Source organism: Scyliorhinus torazame, chromosome 16, assembly GCF_047496885.1.
Source record: "Scyliorhinus torazame isolate Kashiwa2021f chromosome 16, sScyTor2.1, whole genome shotgun sequence".
Lineage (NCBI taxonomy): Eukaryota > Metazoa > Chordata > Chondrichthyes > Carcharhiniformes > Scyliorhinidae > Scyliorhinus > Scyliorhinus torazame.
In genome coordinates, this window is record NC_092722.1 from 91,447,528 (window position 1) to 91,470,753 (window position 23,226).

General features: G+C 46.4%; 1 long non-coding RNA gene across 1 annotated transcript in view; it reads right to left on the bottom strand.

The window, feature by feature from the left end:
• The window catches only part of LOC140392387 (uncharacterized), a 119,926-nt gene extending 97,506 nt beyond the window's left edge, over window positions 1–22,420 (bottom strand). Inside the window, exon 1 of the long non-coding RNA XR_011935322.1 lies at window positions 22,308–22,420. This is a non-coding gene — a long non-coding RNA (uncharacterized lncRNA). The remainder of the gene's footprint in view (window positions 1–22,307) is intronic.
• Between the last annotated feature and the right edge of the window lie 806 nt (window positions 22,421–23,226).

Genomic DNA, 23,226 nt, shown 5'->3' on the forward strand with positions numbered 1-23,226 from the left:
CCCAAAGATGCGGAGCATTCCGCACCTTTGGGCCGGCGCGATGCCCGTTTGGCGCCGTTTTTGGCGCCAGTCGGCGGACATCGCGCTGTTGGGGGAGAATTTCGCCCAAGATCTTCCCTCCATACCAGGCAACATTCTGGTAAATCTCCTCTGCACCCTTTCCAATGCTTCCACATCCTTTCTAGAATGCGGCGACCAGAATTGCATGCAATACTCCAAATGCAGCCGCACCAGAGTTTTGTACAGCTGCATCATGGCCTCACGGCTCCGAAACTCAATCCCTGTACCAATGAAAGCTAACACACCGTAAGCCTTCATAACAACTTTCAGGGATCTATGTACATGGACACCGAGACCTCTCCGCTCATCCACACTACCAAGAATCTTACCATTAGCCCAGTTCTCGGTCTTCCTGTTATTCCTTCCAAAATGAATCACCTCACACTTTTCTGCATTAAACTCCATTTGCCACCTCTCAGCCCAGCATTGCAGCTTACAGGAGAATAACGACTCCCAGGTCTCTCCAGTAAAGGAGAATACCTGACTCAGACGTATATCAGTACAGGTGAACACGTGACTCAGAGATATCTCCTTTTCAAGGCACCAGATTCAGAGATATATGCTGTACAGATGTATGCTCACCGGAGTAGATTCTCAGCTACATTTTATAAGATAAGTTTTTTCTTTTTTTCTTCTCACAGTTACTTGAGGGTAGCAAGCTAGATTTAATATTGTTAAGGAGTGGAACATAAAACGAGTGGTTGGACAGACAGCAGAGAACATAAAACATACAGTGCAGGAGGAAGCCATGCGGCCCATCGAGTCTGCACGGTCAACTTAGGCCCTCACTTCCACCCTATCCCCTTAACCCAATAACCCCTCCCAACCTTTTTGGTCACTAAGGGCAATTTATCATGGCCAATCCACCTAACCTGCACGTCTTTTGGCCTGTGGGAGGAAACCCGAGCACCCGGAGGAAACCCACGAAGACACGGGGAGAACGTGCAGACTCCGCACAGACAAGTGACCCAGCGGGCAATTGAACCTGGGACCCTGGCGCTGTGAAGCCACAGTGCTATCCACTTGTGCTACCGTGCTGCCCTTACATCTTGGGAAGGTAAGTGGGTAAATGGTGAATCTGAGGGTTAGACTGTGGAGAAACTGAAGAGGGACGTCACAGGAGTGCTGTGATTAGACTGTCCAAGGGAGGACCTGCTGGTAAGTAGTGGTGACTGATAAGTAGATTTTCTTTTCATTGTCTATTTTTTGTTTGTTTTCTTTTGTTTTTTGGCATTGTAGTTGTATTAGTTAACGTAAGGTTTAAGACATGGCAGGAGATCCTAGACCCGTGTCATGCTGCTCGTGTACGATGTGGGAGCTCAGGGACACGTCCACTGACACTGGCTCCTTCACGTGCAAGAAGTCTATAGGTATGTCAGGAATAAGCGAATGACTAGGGAAAGAGTAGGACCAGTCAAGGACAGGGATGGGAAATTGTGTGTGGAGTCTGAAGAGATAGGCGAGATACTAAATGAATATTTTTCGTCAGTATTCACTCAGGAAAAAGATAATGTTGTGGAGGAGAATGCTGAGCCCCAGGCTAATAGAATAGATGGCATTGAGGTACGTAGGGAAGAGGTGTTGGCAATTCTGGACAGGCTGAAAATAGATAAGTCCCCGGGACCTGATGGGATTTATCCTAGGATTCTCTGGGAGGCCAGGGAAGAGATTGCTGGACCTTTGGCTTTGATTTTTATGTCATCATTGGCTACAGGAATAGTGCCAGAGGACTGGAGGACAGCAAATGTGGTCCCTTTGTTCAAAAAGGGGAGCAGAGACAACCCTGGCAACTATAGACCGGTGAGCCTCACGTCTGTAGTGGGTAAAGTCTTGGAGGGGATTATAAGAGACAAGATTTATAATCATCTAGATAGGAATAATATGATCAGGGATAGTCAGCATGGCTTTGTGAAGGGTAGGTCATGCCTCACAAACCTTATTGAGTTCTTTGAGAAGGTGACTGAACAGGTAGACGAGGGTAGAGCAGTTGATGTGGTGTATATGGATTTCAGCAAAGCGTTTGATAAGGTTCCCCACGGTAGGCTATTGCAAAAAATACGGAGGCTGGGGATTGAGGGTGATTTAGAGATGTGGATCAGAAATTGGCTAGCTGAAAGAAGACAGAGGGTGGTGGTTGATGGGAAATGTTCAGAATGGAGTACAGTCACAAGTGGAGTACCACAAGGATCTGTTCTGGGGCCGTTGCTGTTTGTCATTTTTATCAATGACCTAGAGGAAGGCGCAGAAGGGTGGGTGAGTAAATTTGCAGACGATACTAAAGTTGGTGGTGTTGTCGATAGTGTGGAAGGATGTAGCAGGTTACAGAGGGATATAGATAAGCTGCAGAGCTGGGCTGAGAGGTGGCAAATGGAGTTTAATGTAGAAAAGTGTGAGGTGATTCACTTTGGAAGGAATAACAGGAATGCGGAATATTTGGCTAATGGTAAAGTCCTTGAAAGTGTGGATGAGCAGAGGGATCTAGGTGTCCATGTACATAGATCCCTGAAAGTTGCCACCCAGGTTGATAGGGTTGTGAAGAAGGCCTATGGAGTGTTGGCCTTTATTGGTAGAGGGATTGAGTTCCGGAGTCGGGAGGTCATGTTGCAGCTGTACAGAACTCTGGTACGGCCGCATTTGGAGTATTGCGTACAGTTCTGGTCACCGCATTATAGGAAGGACGTGGAGGCTTTGGAGCGGGTGCAGAGGAGATTTACCAGGATGTTGCCTGGTATGGAGGGAAAATCTTATGAGGAAAGGCTGATGGACTTGAGGTTGTTTTCGTTGGAGAGAAGAAGGTTAAGAGGAGACTTAATAGAGGCATACAAAATGATCAGGGGGTTGGATAGGGTGGACAGTAAGAGCCTTCTCCCGCGGATGGATATGGCTGGCACGAGGGGACATAACTTTAAACTGAGGGGTAATAGATATAGGACAGAGGTCAGAGGTAGGTTCTTTACGCAAAGAGTAGTGAGGCCATGGAATGCCCTACCTGCTACAGTAGTGAACTCGCCAACATTGAGGGCATTTAAAAGTTTATTGGATAAACATATGGATGATAATGGCATAGTGTAGGTTAGATGGCTTTTGTTTCGGTGCAACATCGTGGGCCGAAGGGCCTGTACTGCGCCGTATTGTTCTATGTTCTATGTTCTAAGTGTATCCAGCTGCAGCTCCTGTTAGACCGCTTGATGGCTCTGGAGCTGCGGATGGACTCACTTTGGAGTATCCGTGATGCTGACGATGTCGTGGATAGCACGTTTAGCGGGTTAGTCACACTGCAGGGGAAAATTACTGAGGGAGACAGAAAATGGGAGTCCAAATGACAGAGCAAGAGTAGGAAGGCAGTGCAGATGGCCCCTGCGGTCATCTCCCTGCAAAATAGGTATACCGTTTGGATACAGTTGAGGGAGTTGGCTCACCAGGGGAAGACAGCAGCAGCCAGGTTCACGGCAGGGTGGCTGGCTCTGCTGTGCAGGAGGACAGGATGAAAAATGGCAGGGCTACAGTGATAGGCGACTCAATCGCAAGGGGAATAGACAGGCAGTTCTGCGGACGCACTCGGGACTCCAGGATGGTATGTTGCCTCCCAAGGGTCAAGGATGTCTCGGAGCGGCTGCAGGACATTCTGGGGTGGGTGGGGGAGGGTGAAAAGCCAGCTGTCGTGGTGCACATAGGCACCAACGATACAGGTAAAAAATGGGATGAGGTCCTCCAAGCTGAATTCAGAGAGTTAGGAGTTAAAGTAAAAAATAGGACCTCAAAAGGTAGTAATCTCAGGATTGCTTCCACTGCCATGAGCTAGTCAGAGTAGGAATGTCAGGATAGATGAGATGAATGTGTGGCTTTAGAGATGGTGCACTGGCAAGGCATTCAAATTCCTGGTGTTATGCGCCAGGGTTCAGAGAATACCAACACTTTTAATAGATTTTGGTTATGGGGAGCACAAGGGCCCACTCTGCAGATTTGATGCAACAGAGATCTAAAGTATATTCAAAACAAAACCATGTTTATTTATGAATCTAGTTTACAATTTATAAACACACAGTGAACATCTTAACAACCATCAACACCAATAATCCCCACAGATACAATATTCTATAAGTAACCCTTTATAACTTTCCTAACAACATCCAAGACCAAAAGACACTTTTTACAGAAAGGCAGCAGGTTTAAATTCTATACCGAAACAGGTATTACTTTGAAATCATCCAAATGAACATTATTTAGCTTGTAGAGATATCTATACACATCTGCGTGCTTGCATTGCTGTTCTTCACCCTGAAAATGAAACTAAAACACAGACGCACACTAGCTTTTTGAACAAAATGAAAATAAAAGCAGAGTCACAGCTCAGCTCCACCCACACACTGTCATCACTGCAGCTATTTGATACACACCCATTTCTTCAAGGTAGTCTCACATGACACCTTCTGTGATATGGTACGAATTAAGTAATGGCATGATGGGGAAACTGGTCAATGGAAAGACTGGTCAAAAGGTTTGATACAATATAAGAAAGGCTGAAACTACTCATTCCAGCTCCACAGGCCCAGGTAAAGAATGCTGCCCTAACCATTTTCAGACTAGTATGGCCGTAGGCTAACTCTGCATAACTTGAAGTCTGAAAAGATCAGCGAAGGTCGAGCCATTCCAAAACACCGGACCTCGGCAACTCCTGATAAAACTAACTCGTCATAACCCAGGGCCGTAGGAATTTAAAACAAAGATAAGTTCAGGAAGAATCACGTCTATTCTGACCTTTCAATGTTCCCTCCGAGGACTAAATAATGGTATGAGTGATATGACCAAACATGGTCTGGTCTTTGCTCCCATTTGTATTTCCGATCAAACTCCTCTCCAAACTGTTGTCACATAACCTTGATAAAGTTAAGTATAAATATTGAGGTAATTCCCCACGAAAAGCGCGGAACTTGTGAAAGACTGAGCAGTTTTGTTGACTGCCCTCTTACTTCAAGTTTCAGCCATTACTGCAAGCAGTTGTTTTCGACAATAAAGCTTGTTATTCTGTCTTAACGAGTGTGTTGAATTTTTCTACCACAGAAGCGAAAATATTGACTATGACATTTGGCGCAAGCGAGCAGTTACCAATATCCTGAGTGAATTCCGTGGGGGACTGAAGACGTGATCGAGCCAGACCCGGAGGAAAGAGACAGACGCCGGCACAAGGTAAGATTAACCTTGGTCTCTCTCTCGGATTAGTGGTTCGACCCCTCATCCGTGACAGAAGTAACTAAACAGGTGACGGTGCTCGAATCTAAATTGTACTTATTAAATTGTTAGTAGAGTACTGCGGGTCAGGGACCCCAATTGTGGCTAGCCTTAGAGGTCAGGGACCTCTTGCTTGTTTTGCAGGTTTAAATTTGGGTCAGGGACCCTGTAATTTGATTTGGTACCAGGGATTTTTTTTTTTTTTGATTGCCAGGGGCACATTTTATTGACATTCTGGGACAGAGTTTAGGCAAAACCGGGGGCAATCCCCCTCTATTTTTCATGTGCTCTGAAAACCCTTCTCACGAACGTAGTTTACGTAAATTATCTGCAGCGCTGAACAATAAATTGGGTAACCATATTTGGCCACTAGGGGGCACTTGGAACTACGATAATTGTATTTCTGCTGAGAAAATTATTTGGCAGAGAAGCGCCACGAACAATCACTATTAATGAGTTGGAGAGATAACGCCCGTAGAAAAGGGATTGATGATTGTGTGGATGGTAAAACAAAAAATTGGGAGACTTTAAAATTGGAATGTGAACTTTCGGATAGAAAGCATAAACAACAAGGCGAAAATAAAAAATCTCCAACCAATATGCAGAGAGGGCTAGCCCAGCAAATTAAACAAAAGGAGGATCCTCCCAGTTGCTCTGGCATGCCGATGTTTCCCTATTCAGGCGATACGGAAGAGGAGGATTTAACCCCAGGACCCCACCCTCATCCTGCACACCCTGACCCTACAATTCCATTGTCCCAAGTCCAGACTCCCCCTTATGGTCCCACTGCCAATGAAACTCCTGCTAACGCATCCTCCGTAGCCACACGCACTCGGTCACATACGCAAGTCGTTAATATGAAACAACCCTTCACCTCTGTTAATCAGGCTTTTCTTGATTTATCACTCCAACCTAAGGAGGAGGAAACTTTTCCGCCACCACCTCCCCCTGCAAATTATCCCATTAGGAGTGTTATTAACCCCGACGCTGGTGATAATGACAATCCATTCATTGAGGTGTGGCAGGCTTTTAAACCCCATGAGCTATGTTTGATCATGGCCCAATGTCCCTCCTGCAAAGATGACCCAGAGGGGTTCACTGAGTTTTTGAGGAGAACTGCGACCACGTACGGTGCTACCGCACGTGATCAATATTCTCTGATTTATTCATCCCTTCCCCCAGAATTAGGGGAAAGGTGGAAAAATGAATTAAGACTTCATGGGGACACGTGGACGGCCTTCAGCGCCGCACACCAAACGGAGGACGATCAGCGTACTTTAATGTTCCCTGCACTAAAACGGGCTCTCCGTAAACCCGTTGACATCGCCAAACTCCTTGAATGTACCCCCACTTCGAAGGAATATGGTCCAGAATGTTTTGACTGCTTTTATGGCATGTACACTCTTTACTCCGGGGACATTGCTTTCAATGCAGGCTCACAGTCTCCCCAATTTAATGCACTATTAATGCAGGTTTTGCCTGACAACATAGCATCCAGTATTAAAACTAATAACATGGACTGGTCTGACAATTCTAAACCTCAAATGAAACGTGCTGTGTCTTATTATTGGAGCAATGGCCATAATCATGAGACCTGTTACAAAGACACTTCGCCCAAAATTAAATCCGAATTCGTCCAACGTCTCTCGCAAAGAAGAGCTCCTAAAGGTCAGAACTCTCAGACAGATTCACGTTACTATCGCCCAGATTGCACGGACCCTCCGGAATTTGGTTACCGCTCACAGGCTCCTTACCCCTTCACTCCACACATGGAGGATTTCGACAGCGCTCCGCCGCGTCGTCCTCCTGCCAAATATAATGTCACTTGCTTCAACTGTCAACGTACAGGGCACTACGCTAGGGATTGTCCAGCACCCCAACGACAAGGTAGATTTCAACACCGTCGGCAGAGACCCTTTACTACCTCTAACCCCTACCGACTAGCCAGATCGAACTTTCCGGTCCTCTCAACAGATCACTCTGACGAGCCCACCGCTACGATTTACATAGAGGGTGTGCCTATCCCCTTCCTGATGGACACCGGGGCGACTCATTCTACGCTAAACTGGACAACAATTCAGAAACATTGCTTTCCCCTTTCTGATAAGCATGTGGAACTTGCTGGTTTCATGGGGGAAGGTGCTGTTTATCCGCTTACGAAGCCGCTCTCGGTTCAATTTGAGGGCCGGGAATGTTGCATCCCTTTCAGTTACCCGCATCCTCGGTGTCAACCTGGCCGGACGGGACTTGCTGTGTCCCTTGTAGGTGGAAATTGTTTGCCTTGATAACGGCATTACTATATCAGCTATCCCGCAGGCCGAGCTTTGAAATGTTCCCCTTTTCACTACTCCAGTGGTGGTCGGTTGATTTTGATCCCTCACACTTTTCACCTCCCTTAGATATTCCCGATCCACATGTCACTCTTTGCTACGATCATACAGGATGCTCGCCTGATTTGGACAGCATTTACCAAGATGCCCTCGGTTCTCTACAATCCGTTTCCTTTGTTGGCCTCGCTAAGGGAAAAGAGGGGTCTGCCTTTTTTGTAAATTTACCCATGGCCTCTGGCGTCAGTCAGGACTTGTGTCACCCCACGTGACCCTTTCTGTGAACGAAGGCTACAGTGCCAAGTCCTTGGGATTTCTGGCAGCTGCACTGCGAGGACAAGCTGATCCTTTCTTTAATGGAAGTCAAATCCTACCCGCAGGCACTTTAGAATATTTTCAATGCCCATTTGTCCTCATTGGCACACTGCAGCACCATCGTTCAGTCCAATCAACGACTTCTGAACCACCCGCAGATTTATGGGCGGCATCCAAACACGAAGTTGGTCTCACTAATGTCCCTCCCGTTGTTATTAAAGTAAAACCTAACATGCCCTTGCCTCGATTTCACAGTACCCTTTGCGCCCCGAGGCTGAAGAAGGAGTCTCGGTCATGATCCAATCGTTCCTTCAACAGGGAATTGTGGTACCATGCCAATCGCCCTTTAACACCCCGATTCTTCCAGTTCCTAAGATAGGAAGACCATCCGAATGGCGTTTGGTCCAAGACCTCCGACGTATTAATCAGATAGTGGAACCCTTACACCCTATTGTCCCAAACCCGGCGACAATCCTTAGTAATGTCTCACCGGAAGCGACTGTTTTCACCCTTGTTGATTTACAACATGCCTTTTTTGCGATACCCTTCGCCCCTGAATCACAGTATTTGTTTGCCTTTACATTTAAGGGCAACCAATACACTTGGACTAGGCTCCCACAGGGCTTCATTCATTCTCCAAACCTTTTCTCACAAGCATTGCACTCCCTGTTAGCGACATTATCAACTCCTGGTGGCTCCATCATCATCCAGTATGTTGATGACTTACTCCTTGCCAGCCCTGACTTCAACGCTAACCAGGTGACACCATTTACCTGCTCATCCGTCTCCATTCATGGGGATGTGATCCCGCCCACTAAAGTTCATAAAGGCCAACGGCAGGTCAAATTTTTGGGTGTCCTAATAAGTGCTACGGATCGCTCCCTTACTCAGGAATGCATTACTCCTATACTGCAGACCCCATTTCCTACATCGCCCAAGCAGGTGCGAGCCTTTTTAGGATTGGTGAACTTTTGCAGACAATGGATTCCGAATGTTTCTGTCCATGCTAAAGATTTAACTCCGTACTCCTCTCAAAATGCTCCTCTTAAGTTTGAACTTCCTGATTCAGCAAAACAATCTTTTGTTACTCTCAAAAACGCCCTGACTACCACCCCAGCGCTAGGGCGACCTATGTATAAAAGACCCTTTCAGTGGTACGTTAATGTTCTTGATGAATGTGCCACTGGTGTTCTAACACAAGAACACGGTGACCAGCGTCGCCCGGTCGCCTACTATACTACAAAATTGGATCCTGTAGCTTGCGGTCTACCTCCCTGCACCCAAATTCTTACGGCTGTCCATTTGTTAGCACAGGCAGCCTCTCGTCTGACCCATCACCAGCCAGTACAAGTGCATACCTCGCACTCTATTGTGGCTCTCCTAACGTCTCAGCAAACACAGCATCTGACTCAAGCCCGCTTGAGCCGCTAGGAGGTTTCACTATTGCAAAACCCCAACCTCTCTTTTCATTACTGTTCTACCTTAAATCCTGCTGTGTTCCTCGAACAGCCCCCCGATAACCTTGTGGACCCGCCACACGATTGTTTGCTTCGGAATCATTTCCGTACCGCACCTCGCACGGATTTAACAGACCAGCCTATTGATAATCCAGATCTAATTTTTTATGTTGATGGCAGTTCCTCCATTTCTCTCACTGGCATCCCACAGTCGGGATATGCCGTGGTAACCGACACTGACGTGCAGGAAGCAGCAGCCTTCGAGACCCCGGTCTCCACACAAAAAGCCGAGCTATTTGCCCTTACTCGAGCATGTAAAGAACAAAGAACAAAGAAATGTACAGCACAGGAACAGGCCCTTCGGCCCTCCAAGCCCGTGCCGACCATGCTGCCCAACTAAACTACAATCTTCTACACTTCCTGGGTCCGTATCCTTCTGTTCCCATCCTATTCATATATTTGTCAAGATGCCCCTTAAATGTCCCTATCGTCCCTGCTTCCACTACCTCCTCCGGTAGCAAGTTCCAGGCACCCACTACCCTCTGCATAAAAAACTTGCCTCGTACATCTACTCTAAACCTTGCCCCTCTCACCTTAAACCTATGCCCCCTAGTAATTGACCCCTCTACCCTGGGGAAAAGCCTCTGACTATCCACTCTGTCTATGCCCCTCATAATTTTGTATACCTCTATCAGGTCTCCCCTCAACCTCCTTCGTTCCAGTGAGAACAAACCGAGTTTATTCAATCGCTCCTCACAGCTAATGCCCTCCATACCAGGCAACATTCTGGTAAATCTCTTCTGCACCCTCTCTAAAGCCTCCACATCCTTCTGGTAGTGTGGCGACCAGAATTGAACACTATACTCCAAGTGTGGCCTAACTAAGGTTCTATACAGCTGCAACATGACTTGCCAATTCTTATACTCAATGCCCCGGCCAATGAAGGCAAGCATGCCGTATGCCTTCTTGACTACCTTCTCCACCCGTGTTGCCCCTTTCAATGACCTGTGGACCTGTACTCCTAGATCTCTTTGACTTTCAATACTCTTGAGGGTTCTACCATTCACTGTATATTCCCTACCTGCATTAGACCTTCCAAAATGCATTACCTCACATTTGTCCGGATTAAACTCCATCTGCCATCTCTCCGCCCAAGTCTCCAGACAATCTAAATCCTGCTGTATCCTCCGACAGTCCTCATCGCTATCCGCAATTCCACCAACCTTTGTGTCGTCTGCAAACTTACTAATCAGACCAGTTACATTTTCCTCCAAATCATTTATATATACTACAAACAGCAAAGGTCCCAGCACTGATCCCTGTGGAACACCACTGGTCACAGCCTTCCAATTAGAAAAGCATCCCTCCATTGCTACTCTCTGCCTTCTATGGCCTAGCCAGTTCTGTATCCACCTTGCCAGCTCACCCCTGATCCCGTGTGACTTCACCTTTTGTACTAGTCTACCATGAGGGACCTTGTCAAAGGCCTTACTGAAGTCCATATAGACAACATCTACTGCCCTACCTGCATCAATCATCTTAGTGACCTCCTCGAAAAACTCTATCAAGTTAGTGAGACACGACCTCCCCTTCACAAAACCGTGCTGCCTCTCACTAATACGTCCATTTGCTTCCAAATGGGAGTAGATCCTGTCTCGAAGAATTCTCTCCAGTAATTTCCCTACCACTGAAGTAAGGCTCACCGGCCTGTAGTTCCCGGGATTATCCTTGCTACCCTTCTTAAACAGAGGAACAACATTGGCTATTCTCCAGTCCTCCGGGACATCCCCTGAAGACAGCGAGGATCCAAAGATTTCTGTCAAGGCCTCAGCAATTTCCTCTCCAGCCTCCTTCAGTATTCTGGGGTAGATGCCATCAGGCCCTGGGGACTTATCTACCTTAATGTTTTTTAAGACACCCAACACCTCGTCTTTTTGGATCACAATGTGACCCAGGCTATCTACACCCCCTTCTCCAGACTCAACATCTACCAATTCCTTCTCTTTGGTGAATACTGATGCAAAGTATTCATTTAGTACCTCGCCCATTTCCTCTGGCTCCACACATAGATTCCCTTGCCTATCCTTCAGTGGGCCAACCCTTTCCCTGGCTACCCTCTTGCTTTTTATGTACGTGTAAAAAGCCTTGGGATTTTCCTTAACCCTATTTGCCAATGACTTTTCGTGACCCCTTCTAGCCCTCCTGACTCCTTGCTTAAGTTCCTTCCTACTTTCCTTATATTCCACGCAGGCTTCGTCTGTTCCCAGCCTTTTAGCCCTGACAAATGCCTCCTTTTTCTTTTTGACGAGGCCTACAATATCTCTCGTCATCCAAGGTTCCCGGAAATTGCCGTATTTATCTTTCTTCCTCACAGGAACATGCCGGTCCTGTATTCCTTTCAACTGCCACTTGAAAGCCTCCCACATGTCAGATGTTGATTTGCCCTCAAACATCCGCCCCCAATCTATGTTCTTCAGTTCCCGCCTAATATTGTTATAATTAGCCTTCCCCCAATTTAGCACATTCATCCTTGGACCACTCTTATCCTTGTCCACCAGCACTTTAAAACTTACTGAATTGTGGTCACTGTTACCGAAATGCTCCCCTACTGAAACATCTACCACCTGGCCGGGCTCATTCCCCAATACCAGGTCCAGTACCGCCCCTTCCCTAGTTGGACTGTCGACATATTGTTTTAAGAAGCCCTCCTGGATGCTCCTTACAAACTCCGCCCCGTCTAAGCCCCTGGCACTAAGTGAGTCCCAGTCAATATTGGGGAAGTTGAAGTCTCCCATCACCACAACCCTGTTGTTTTTACTCTTTTCCAAAATCTGTCTACCTATCTGCTCCTCTATCTCCCGCTGGCTGTTGGGAGGCCTGTAGTATACCCCCAACATTGTGACTGCACCCTTCTTATTCCTGATCTCTACCCATATAGCCTCACTGCCCTCTGAGGTGTCCTCTCGCAGTACAGCTGTGATATTCTCCCGAACAAGTAGCGCAACTCCGCCTCCCCTTTTACATCCCCCTCTATCCCGCCTGAAACATCTAAATCCTGGAACGTTTAGCTGCCAATCCTGCCCTTCCCTCAACCAGGTCGCTGTAATGGCAACAACATCATAGTTCCAAGTACTAATCCAAGCTCTAAGTTCATCTGCCTTACCCGTAATGCTCCTTGCATTAAAACATATGCACTTCAGGCCACCAGACCCGCTGTGTTCAGCAACTTCTCCCCGTCTGCTCTGCCTCAGAGCCACACTGTCCCTATTCCCTAGTTCTCCCTCAATGCTCTCACCTTCTGACCTATTGCTCCCGTGCCCACCCCCCTGCCATACTAGTTTAAACCCTCCCGCGTGACACTAGCAAACCTCGCGGCCAGGATATTTATGCCTCTCCGGTTTAGATGCAACCCGTCCTTCTTATACAGGTCACACCTGCCCCGGAAGAGCTCCCAGTGGTCCAGATAATGGAAACCCTCCCTCCTACACCAGCTGTTTAGCCACGTGTTTATCTGCTCTATCTTCCTATTTCTAGCCTCACTGGCACGTGGCACAGGGAGTAATCCCGAGATTACAACCCTCGAGGTCCTGTCTTTTAACTTTCTGCCTAGCTCCCTGAACTCCTGCTGCAGGACCTCATGCCCCTTCCTGCCTATGTCGTTAGTACCAATATGTACAACGACCTCTGCCTGTTTGCCCTCCCCCTTCAGGATTCCCTCTACCCGTTCGGAGACATCCTGGACCCTGGCACCAGGGAGGCAAGATACCATCCTGGAGTCTCTTTCACGTCCACAGAAGCGCCTATCTGTGCCCCTGACTATAGAGTCCCCTATTACTATTACTCTTCTGCGCTTTGACCCTCCCTTCTGAACATCAGAGCCAGCCGTGGTGCCACTGCTCTGGCTGCTGCTGTTTTCCCCTGATAGGCTATCCCCCCCGACAGTATCCAAATGGGGTATATCTGTTCGGGAGGGGGACAACCACAGGGGATTCCTGCACTGACTGCCTGCCCTTTCTGGTGGTCACCCATTTCTCTGCCTGCACCTTGGGTGTGACCACATTTACATAACTGCGATCTATGACGCTTTCCGCCACCTGCATGCTCCTAAGTGCATCCAATTGCTGCTCCAACCGAACCATGCGGACTGTGAGGAGCTCCAGTTGGGTGCACTTTCTGCAGATGAAGCCATCCGGGACGCTGGAAGCCTCCCGGACCTGCCACATCTCACAGTCAGAGCACAGCACCCCTCTAACTGACATTGCATCAATTAATTAAAATTAAAATTTGTCTTTTTTTTTTAAAAATACTTTTTTTTAAATTTCAAAGTTACTGTCAACTATCTGTTTCCTAGCACTAGATTTCTAATAGAAATGCGATAGCTAACTATAATACTCTCCGATCTCTGGCTTAGATATCCCTCTAAATTATAATTAAGTTATTATGTTTAATTAGTTACCAAATACTCAAATTTTTTTAAATTTAGGGTAGAATCCCAACCAGCCACTCTGGCCACAGCTTTTCTGTGATGTCACTTCAGTTTCCCCCAGACACACACAATTTGAAAAAAGGTATAAAAGTAAAAATAAGTAAAAATCACTTACTTACCTTCTTACCTTCTGTATTTTGGCCACAGATAAAAGTACTAATGTTTACACTGATTCTAGGTATGCCTTTGGCGTGACCCACGATTTCAGTCGCCTCTGGCAACAGCGAGGCTTTCTCACCTCTGCGGGAGCTCCCATTCAAAATGCTCTTTGGATTAAAAATCTCCTCAATGCTATTCAGCTTCCCCATCAATTGGCAATTATTAAATGTGCTGCGCACACAAAAGGGGGACACTCCTGTTCAATTAGGAAATGCCCGTGCTGATTCGGCTGCTAAGGCTGCGGCTATATCAGCCTTTCTGATTGTTCCCAGTGGGGCTAATCAGGCTCTGAACCAGGTACCTGCATTAGGAACGAAGGACATGCCATACATAACTGAAGTTCAAAATTTACAGAGGGATGCCTCTGATTCCGAGCGCACACTATGGAAGTCAATGGGGTGTTCACACTCCTTGACACGAGACCTCTGGCTTACTCCCGTTGGTCAAGTTTGTATTCCAAATTCTTTATTGCCGGTACTTATTGATTATTTGCATTCTTGTACCCATCTTGGCAAGGAGGGAATGGTACAGCTACTCCTGAAAACTTGGTGGCACCCAGATTTGAATACAGCAGCGCACACGCGGCTGGATCGATGCGTTATTTGCATGAAACATAAGGGTAAAGGCATTAAATGCCCTCTAGGAACCACTCCCTTGCCAGGTGACCCTTTTGCCTGTATACAGCTTGATTTTATCGAATTGCCAAAAGCACAGTGCTATAAATATTGTTTAGTAATAATCGATGTGTTTAGTAAATGGATTGAAGCCTTCCCCACCACTAATTGTACGGCACATACAGTGGTGAAGTTGTTGTTAACGGAAGTCATTCCTCGTTTTGGGGTACCCAAAATGGTGAGCTCAGACAATGGACCACGTTTTGTAGCTCGGATCAAGACTGAATTGTGCGAAGCACTCGTAATTAAACAGCAACTGCACTGTGGGTATCACCCGCAGGCTGCAGGAATTGTGGAAAGAGCCAACGGGACTTTAAAAGAAAAATTATCTAAATTAACTAAAGAAACTGGGTTAAATTGGCTAAAGGTATTACCCGTGGCATTGTTTCACATGCGAGTGACTCCCCATTTGCGGACCGGAACGTCAGCTGCAGAGATAGTCTATGGTCGGTCAATGAGGACTCCCTGGGATGCCCATGAAAAACCCCAGAGGGAGTAGACCTCCACGTGATGGGGGAACAAATGCAGAACTATTTGAAGCAATTATCACTTTCTCTGAAGTTTCTCCACTCACAGGTAAAACAGGCACATCTCCCAGTAATGGCAGGGACAGCCGTCCCTCGATATCCAGTGATCAAACCCGGAGACCACGTGTTGGTGAAAAACTGGGACAGGAAGAAACTAGGACAACGCTGGAGCGGACCCTTCCTCGTACAGCTGACTACACCAACTTCCGTCAAACTTGAAGGATGTTCAAGTTGGATACATCTATCTGATTGCAAGAAGATAGTCTCCAACCCAGACGAGAACACAGGATGAAGATAAGGGGCAGCACGGTAGCATTGTGGGTAGCACAATTGCTTCACAGCTCCAGGGTCCCAGGTTCGATTCCGGCTTGGGTCACTGTCTGTGCAGAGTCTGCACATCCTCCCAGTGTGTGCGTGGGTTTCCTCCGGGTGCTCCGGTTTCCTCCCACAATCCAAAGATGTGCAGGTTAGGTGGATTGGCCATGATAAATTGCCCTCAGTGTCCAAAATTGCCCTTAGTGTTGGGTGGGGTTGTTGGGTTGTGGGGATAGGGTGGAGGTGTGGACCTTGGGTAGGGTGCTCTTTCCAAGAGCCGATGCAGACTCGATGGGCCGAATGGCCTCCTTCTGCACTGTAAATTCTATGAAATTATAATTTTTGGACTCTCTGGACTATTTAGCCTTAATGGCCACTCGGTAGTAAAAAAAAACGACCTAAACGAGACCTGCCTTCCAGTACCTATTTCTATGTCATATCTTTATGCCGAAAAATTGAACGTAAGCACGTGTTGGGTTTGTACCCACATCCCCGTCCATTCAAGGGAAGGAATACCTCTCCAATCCCTCCCCTTTCATATCGCAGAGACGGTTGAATGGATTTTACGACAAAATCAAACAGGGAGCAGGGAAGATAGTGCGGATATGGAAATATGGAGATCTGCTGGCTAGGACATGACTAAATTTTCAGCTTCGTATCAACCTACCTATAATCATGCCTTGACTCCACCCTCCCTCACTGTCTACTCGTATAATGTTCAAGGTTCCATGTGTTTTAATAAATCAGGGAAAGGAAAGTTAATGGGGCAAAGTAGGTGCAACCTTACAGTTGACTGGCAAGGACTGGTACCAGGCATATCCAACAAGGGCATGTTTAACTGTGATTGGTCCAAGGTATGGAATATAACCTCTAACATTTCATGAGGACAGACATCCCCAATCCCCTGGATGACATCAGCTGATGATTTTACGGCCTATAATGGAACATATTTCATATGCGGCACTAAAGCATATCCATGGCTCCCCATTGATTGGACAGGATCCTGCTTTTTTGGGATATGTTTTACCTCAAATGCGCCACCTACCCACCCTTAAGCACCCTTAAGCACTCCCCTCTCGCGAGCAAAAAGGACTATTTCTAAAACGGAACAGTTCTTTATGATGGCCTTTCCCTTGTACGGAACGGGCAAGGCATCCGACGAACTGATCCACATGGCCACAGCACTGGAACAACTGGCGAACGTAACAGCAGCAGAAGCCAGGGAAGCTGGACAGGCACTGGCTGAGGTCTCAGCTGAGCTAGTAGCTGTCCTCGCCAACACTGTATGGGCCCCTTCCAGCTCCAGGGGCCCCTGGAAGGACCCCGCTCCCATCAGCGAGTTCAGCATGGCGACCACATAGGCCCCCACGTCCGGCCCCTCCAGCCCCTCCGGGAGGCCAAGAATCCGCAGATTCTTCCGCCTCGACCAATTCTCCATCTCCTCGAACCGCTCCTGCCATTTCTTGTGGTGCGCCTCGTGCGCCTCCACCTTTACCGCCAGGCCTAAGATCTTGTCCTCATTGCTAGAGATCCTTTGTCGAGCCTCTCGGATCGCCACCCCCTGGGCCGTCTGTGTCTCCAGCAGCTTATCAATAGAAGCCTTCATCGGCTCTAGCAGGTCCTTTTTAATATCTCTCTGAGGCAGCGCTGGATACCCTCCTGTTGCTCCTCCGCCCACTGCCTCCACGCTGCCTGGTCTCCGCCCACCGCCATTTTTTCCTTCTTCAGGTCCACCATCACCTTTTTTGTCGCCCCGCTCCTAGTTAAAGCCATATACTGATGGGGAGCTATTATTAACTCCTTCCCACACCGGGAAACGTCAAAAATGTGCCCTTGGGGGGCCCTGAAAAGAGCCCAAAAGTCCGTTTTTGCGGGAGCCGCCGAATGTGCGACTTAGCTCCGCATAGCCGCAACCGGAAGTCTCGAGAGGGAATCCTTTTGGCAGTGTTCGCTTCACCAATCTGCCCCAAAAAGTCTGTGGAAACTCCTGAAAAAGGTTTGAGAGTCCGTTCCAGACGGGAGCTGCCGAATGCGCGACCTACTCCTCCATGGCCGCCACCGGAAGCCTCGTCCCCGCTTCTTCAATGGCCTTGGTAGATCTTTTCACAGTTGTTAAAACAGGTGGACGAGGGTAAAGCAGTTGATGTGGTGTATATGGATTTCAGTAAAGCGTTTGATAAGGTTCCCCACGGTAGGCTATTGCAGAAAATATGGAGGCATGGGATTGAGGGTGATTTAGCGGTTTGGATCAGAAATTGGCTAGCTGTAAAAGCTGTAAGAAAACAGAGGGTTGTGGTTGATGGGAAATGTTCAGCCTGGAGTTCAGTTGCTAGTGGTGTACCACAAAGATCTGTTTTGGGACCACTGCTGTTTGTTATTTTTGTAAATGACCTGGAGGAGGGCGTAGAAGGATGGGTGAATAAATTTGCGGATGACACTAAAGTCGGTGGAGTTGTGGATAGTGCAGAAGGATGTTGCAGGTTACAGAGGGACATAGATAAGCTGCAGAGCTGGGCTGAGAAGTGGCAAATAGAGTTTAATGCAGAAAAGTGTGAGGTGATTCATTTTGGAAGGAGTAACAGGAAGACAGAGTACTGGGCTAATGGTAAGATTCTTGGCAGTGTGGATCGGCAGAGAGATCTCGGTGTCCATGTACATAGATCCCTGAAAGTTGCCACCGAGGTTGAGAGGGTTGTTAAGAAGGCATACGGTGTGTTAGCTTTTATTGGTCGAGGGATTGAGTTTCGGAGCCATGAGATCATGTTGCAGCTGTACAAAACTCTGGTGCGGTCACATTTGGAGTATTGCATGCAGTTCTGGTCACCGCATTATAGGAAGGATGTGGAAGCATTGGAAAGGGTGCAGAGGAGATTTACCAGGATGTTGCCTGGTATGGAGAGAAGATCTTATGAGGAAAGGCTGAGGCACTTGAGGCTGTTTTCGTTAGAGAGAAGGTTAAGAGGTGACTTAATAGAGGCATACAAGATGATCAGAGGATTAGGTAGGTGGACAGTGCGAGCCTTTTTCTTCGGATGGTGATGGCTAGCACGAGGGTACATAGCTTTAAATTGAGGGGAGATAGATATAGGACATATGTCAGAGGTAGGTTCTTTATTCAGAGAGTAGTAGGGTCGTGGAATGCCCTGCCTGCAACAGTAGTGGACTCATCAACATTAAGGGCATTTAAATGATCATTGGATAAACATATGGATGATAAGGGAATAGTGTAGATGGGCTTGAGATTGGTTTCACAGGTAGGCGCAACATCGAGGGCCGAATGTACCGCGCTGTAATGTTCTATTCTATAACAAGTCAAATAGGTTCTTTAAATCCGTTGCCCATTATCCTTGTTGGCTCTATCTACCTGATTAAGTCCTTCCAATTTGTTGAACCTTACTTTAAAAATGTGGTACATTACACAGTAATCAAGATAAGAAACAGCCTGCAGTTGCGAGGCATTCCTTTATACAGTGTTGAAGCGTGTCGGATTAATTTCACGCTGCCATTCTTATACGACAAACCCAGAAGTGATTGGAACATCCATCTGTCATAATGTCCAGTCGTCTTTAGATAGTACACCAATCATTTTCAGGAAATCGATTATATTCTCCATCTCATTCCTTAACAGTATTTCGTCGTAATTCTCTTCTGCAAAGAATAAACTTGCGATTTTAATAAAATGCCAGCCTTTCCTTGAGCATATCTTTACTTTATATGGACTTCAGTGGTTCAAGAGGGAAGATCGACACGACCATCTCAAGGGCTATTGGAGATGGGCAATGAATGCTGTTCTATCCAGTCGAGCCCACATCCGTTCAATGAATACGCTAAGCATACACTTCTTTTTGTAATCGACCTTTTCATTAACGGTTTACTATTTATGACGCAGATGTTTTGGCTTTCCTTCCATGCTCACTGATACAAGGATCATATAAACTCCCTTTATCAGACATTTTTTAGATCTCTCCGTGCCCTTCCAGAGCATGGCATTTGGTCCGCACCGTCTTGTAAAATTTTCTGACTTGGATTACATGTCCCCCTTGTCTCTTTCTCATATTATCCTTCCCCCTCTTCCACGAATATCTGGATTTCGTTCCTTGGTTTCCAGAACAGAAACGTCAGCAATTAATTTCTGAAACGAACGAGTCAGCAAATTTCTGACCTGCTCCAGTGTCCTGCTCCCCTGCATTTTTTCCTTTTGAATCATGGGCCGTGCTTGTGGCTGTCGCAAGAAACGGGTGTTGCCAATTTCTAATTGCCCATAAACCGAAGAACTTGCAAGGTCATCTCAAAAGGCAGTTCTTAGTCTCCGACTTTTCCGTGAGTCTGGCTCAAGTTTGGGGGTAGACCGAGTTAGGGTGGAAAGTTTGAATTCGCGAAGGACATTGGTTTACCTAAAAGTTTTTTTAAAAATGGATGATGACTTCCTATTAGAATATGGAGACTAGCTGTACATTCCAGAGCTTTTCTTGAGGTTTCAACTCCACCGTTTGTTGTCGGTAAATTGAAACCCATATCTCCAAGGAGTTGCAGCTAGAAATTATGAACAGTCCTTCATTAATGAACCCACTGCAGCACCGGCAGTAATGCCTGCTACAAAGACATTCAATAATAGGCGCAGCAGAAGAGGATGAACTTAAACATACCCGCCAGTGTGTAGTGCCCGTATTTATCCCAAATATTCATGTATTAAAAACATTGCTTTACCATGTGGATATCCCACACAAGGATGTTTATCGCAAGGACGCCCTGCGCTCAGGCGAGCCACTTTCCGCGAGTGGGGTGGAGATGTGTCCGTGTGGGTGAAAGATTCAATGTGTTTGTGTGTCTATGTACAGATGTGAATGTGTGTTAAAGAGAGCGTATGTGTTTCTGCGTGTGGTCGTGTTTTTGTGTGCATGTACCTGTGTGTATCTCTGTGTTTAGAGTTGGGGGAGGGATGAGTGGATGTGGACATTAGGGACTTGAGGTGCGATTGATAACCGGGTTGAAATTGCCGATTAAACCTCGGCTTCTACCAGAGGATCGGACATGTAACACATTAATGTACTGAGAATGATTGCAAACCAACTACGCATTAGTGGTAGCAAATTGTTTCACTTTCTCTAGCTCTGCTTCTTGTCATAAATGGTCGGCAAAGTAAAGTGAGCCAAGGGTAATCCTACTCACCAATTAAATTCAATTAATCCTATTTCCCATGTACTGAATGATTTACACAAATAATCTGCTATAGATAGCTTAGCATCCAAAGTATTGACAAAACGAATTCCTGAAAATCTGTGATATTCCGCCCTATTAGCCTCGAAAGCTCCATATGCAGAAATATACAATCAACTTGCTACTTTAATCTGCCCTGAGAGCTGCGATCGAGTATCTGCTCCACACCGGAATTTCTGAATTCCAGGCGTGTCTCGCATGCTTGATGGTTTTGGTATATTTCGGGAAACGGCATTTAATGGAGCACAGTTAGGGGGATGGTGACATCCTCATCCTTGCTCTTTGCTGAGATTAATCTCTCCTACTCGGTTCCATGTGATGGTTATTATGCAGAACAGAATTAATTGTATCACAGTCCAAATACCGCGTGCACATTTGAGGCACCAAATCCTCGGGCCTCACTAAATGCATGCTGCAGTTTACAGAACGCAACCCGGATAAATAACTGCGGCACCTTTACTGACTTTCCAAAGGCACTGTGGATGGTTTTTAAAATCAGGCGAGGCGAATTAGCAATGTCAGAGATATTAAGCCTCTGTGCACAGTTCAGGTTTCGCAAATACAAATGAAATCTCCTGGTACAGCTGATTAGTGACATTGAGGCACTTCTCCACGCTCCTGGAGTAGGCAGCATGCAGCCAGCATGGTAAACTGCTGAGTTTATGCCGCTATGTAAACGCATGTGTACGTTTTTGACAATGCGGACGGCATAATTTCATCTATAAAGAGTTCCTTGCACGGACACCAGTGGTGCCGGTTGTCCAAAAACTATGGCAAAGAGAAGGCAAACACGGATTGAAGGCAATTCAAATGTTAGGACAGCGAAATTGGTTGGGGAAGCGGGAATAATTGCAAATTTTAGCTATGACCAAGCTAATTGAGCGATTCTCAGGCGGAGAATCAATTGTCTGTCAAGTGACACGCAACCAATTGGGGATAATGATTTTTTTGTGATTTGGGAACGTGCAATTGGCAGGGCCGTCAAGATAACTATTAAAGATTCGAATGTTTGCAAAGACCAGTATTAGGGATTTTGTCCGCATGCACAGGGCAGGTCAGTGGATGGGTGGGATGAAGACGATACTGATAAGACAGTAATTAATGGAGAGCATCGATACCTCGTCAGATGCCAGAATGAAACTCAGATCACGGTCAACGAAAGACTGAGGATCGAAAACATTATCATCAGACACCGGACAATGAGCCACAATGCAGGAAATTAATCGGGAACACAGTTTCGAATGGAGATTAAGAATACTGAATTCTGTCTTCCCAAAATTTCAATGATAAACACAATTATGCAGTGAAATGGACTTGACGGAACTAACAACTAGTTGTAAAGTCTAAACAATTTTAAGTATATCATTGCAAATTACAAAAACAATTTCAAAGGCAATAGCAGTTGTCAGAATTTTGTGAAATTAACAGCCAGGTAGAGAGGTCACAGGTAGAAACATAATCAGCAATCGAGGAGAAATGAATGACAAGAGCAGTATAACAGTTAAAGATGATTCAAATCATTAATATTTTGAGAGGCTTACCAGGGGCACCAATGGCTGCGAGTATTGGATAATAAATGTACCGAACAATCTCAAATTTCAGGAATATCCGATCATTTAAGGATAACCAATGATAAGTTGCCAACAGATAGTTTATTGCTGCGTAGGCACTCATCGACATTGCTGCAAAATTTCAATCTAACGTTTTCAAATTCTGATATCTCACTTTCTTACTCTCTCCCTCTCTGAAGTTGTCAGTCAATACACCGCTGACAGGGTGGTTAAAATATCTCGTGGACTCGTTAATTAATAGAAGGGTGGAACTCGCGAGTAACAATATCAGAACCCCCGGAGACCGGAATTAATTCCATTAACTGAACAAACAACGCCAGTTAACCTTTTACAATCGAAACAGTTTTCGCTACCTCATGCCAAAGGCATGCTGCAGTTGGCTCTTCGCCTACCTGGCTAATTGGTCTGTTTCGGAACCACGTTTCGGAAACACAAACATTCCAGTTCGCTGCCCAAATCTTGATCTTCCGACTCTGAAACGCTCCCAATCCAATGAAAAGAGTTAATATTTAAGTCTGATTCAAGAATTAGGTTTGAGTTTGAAATTCTGGATGCTGAAGATTGAAATACCAAAGAACTGCACGTTATTTGGATTAGCCATTCTAAATTACCCCTTAGTTTGCAGAGATGTGCAGGTTCCGTTAAGCGGTTACTGGGACAGGGTGGGGAAGTGGGTTTGATGGAGTGCTCTGCAAGAGGGTCGGTGAAGTCTCGGTGATCCAAATGACCTTCCTCTGCACTGTTGGGATTATATGATTCATAAAATGACAGAAATGTGATTGCTGTTTGTTGGAAAAGTACCAATTAACCTTCATACAACATAAAGCACAAGTGAGCAGAATTTGGAGCCGCGCACTCCCATGGACCGCGAGCTTCACAAAAAAGAAAC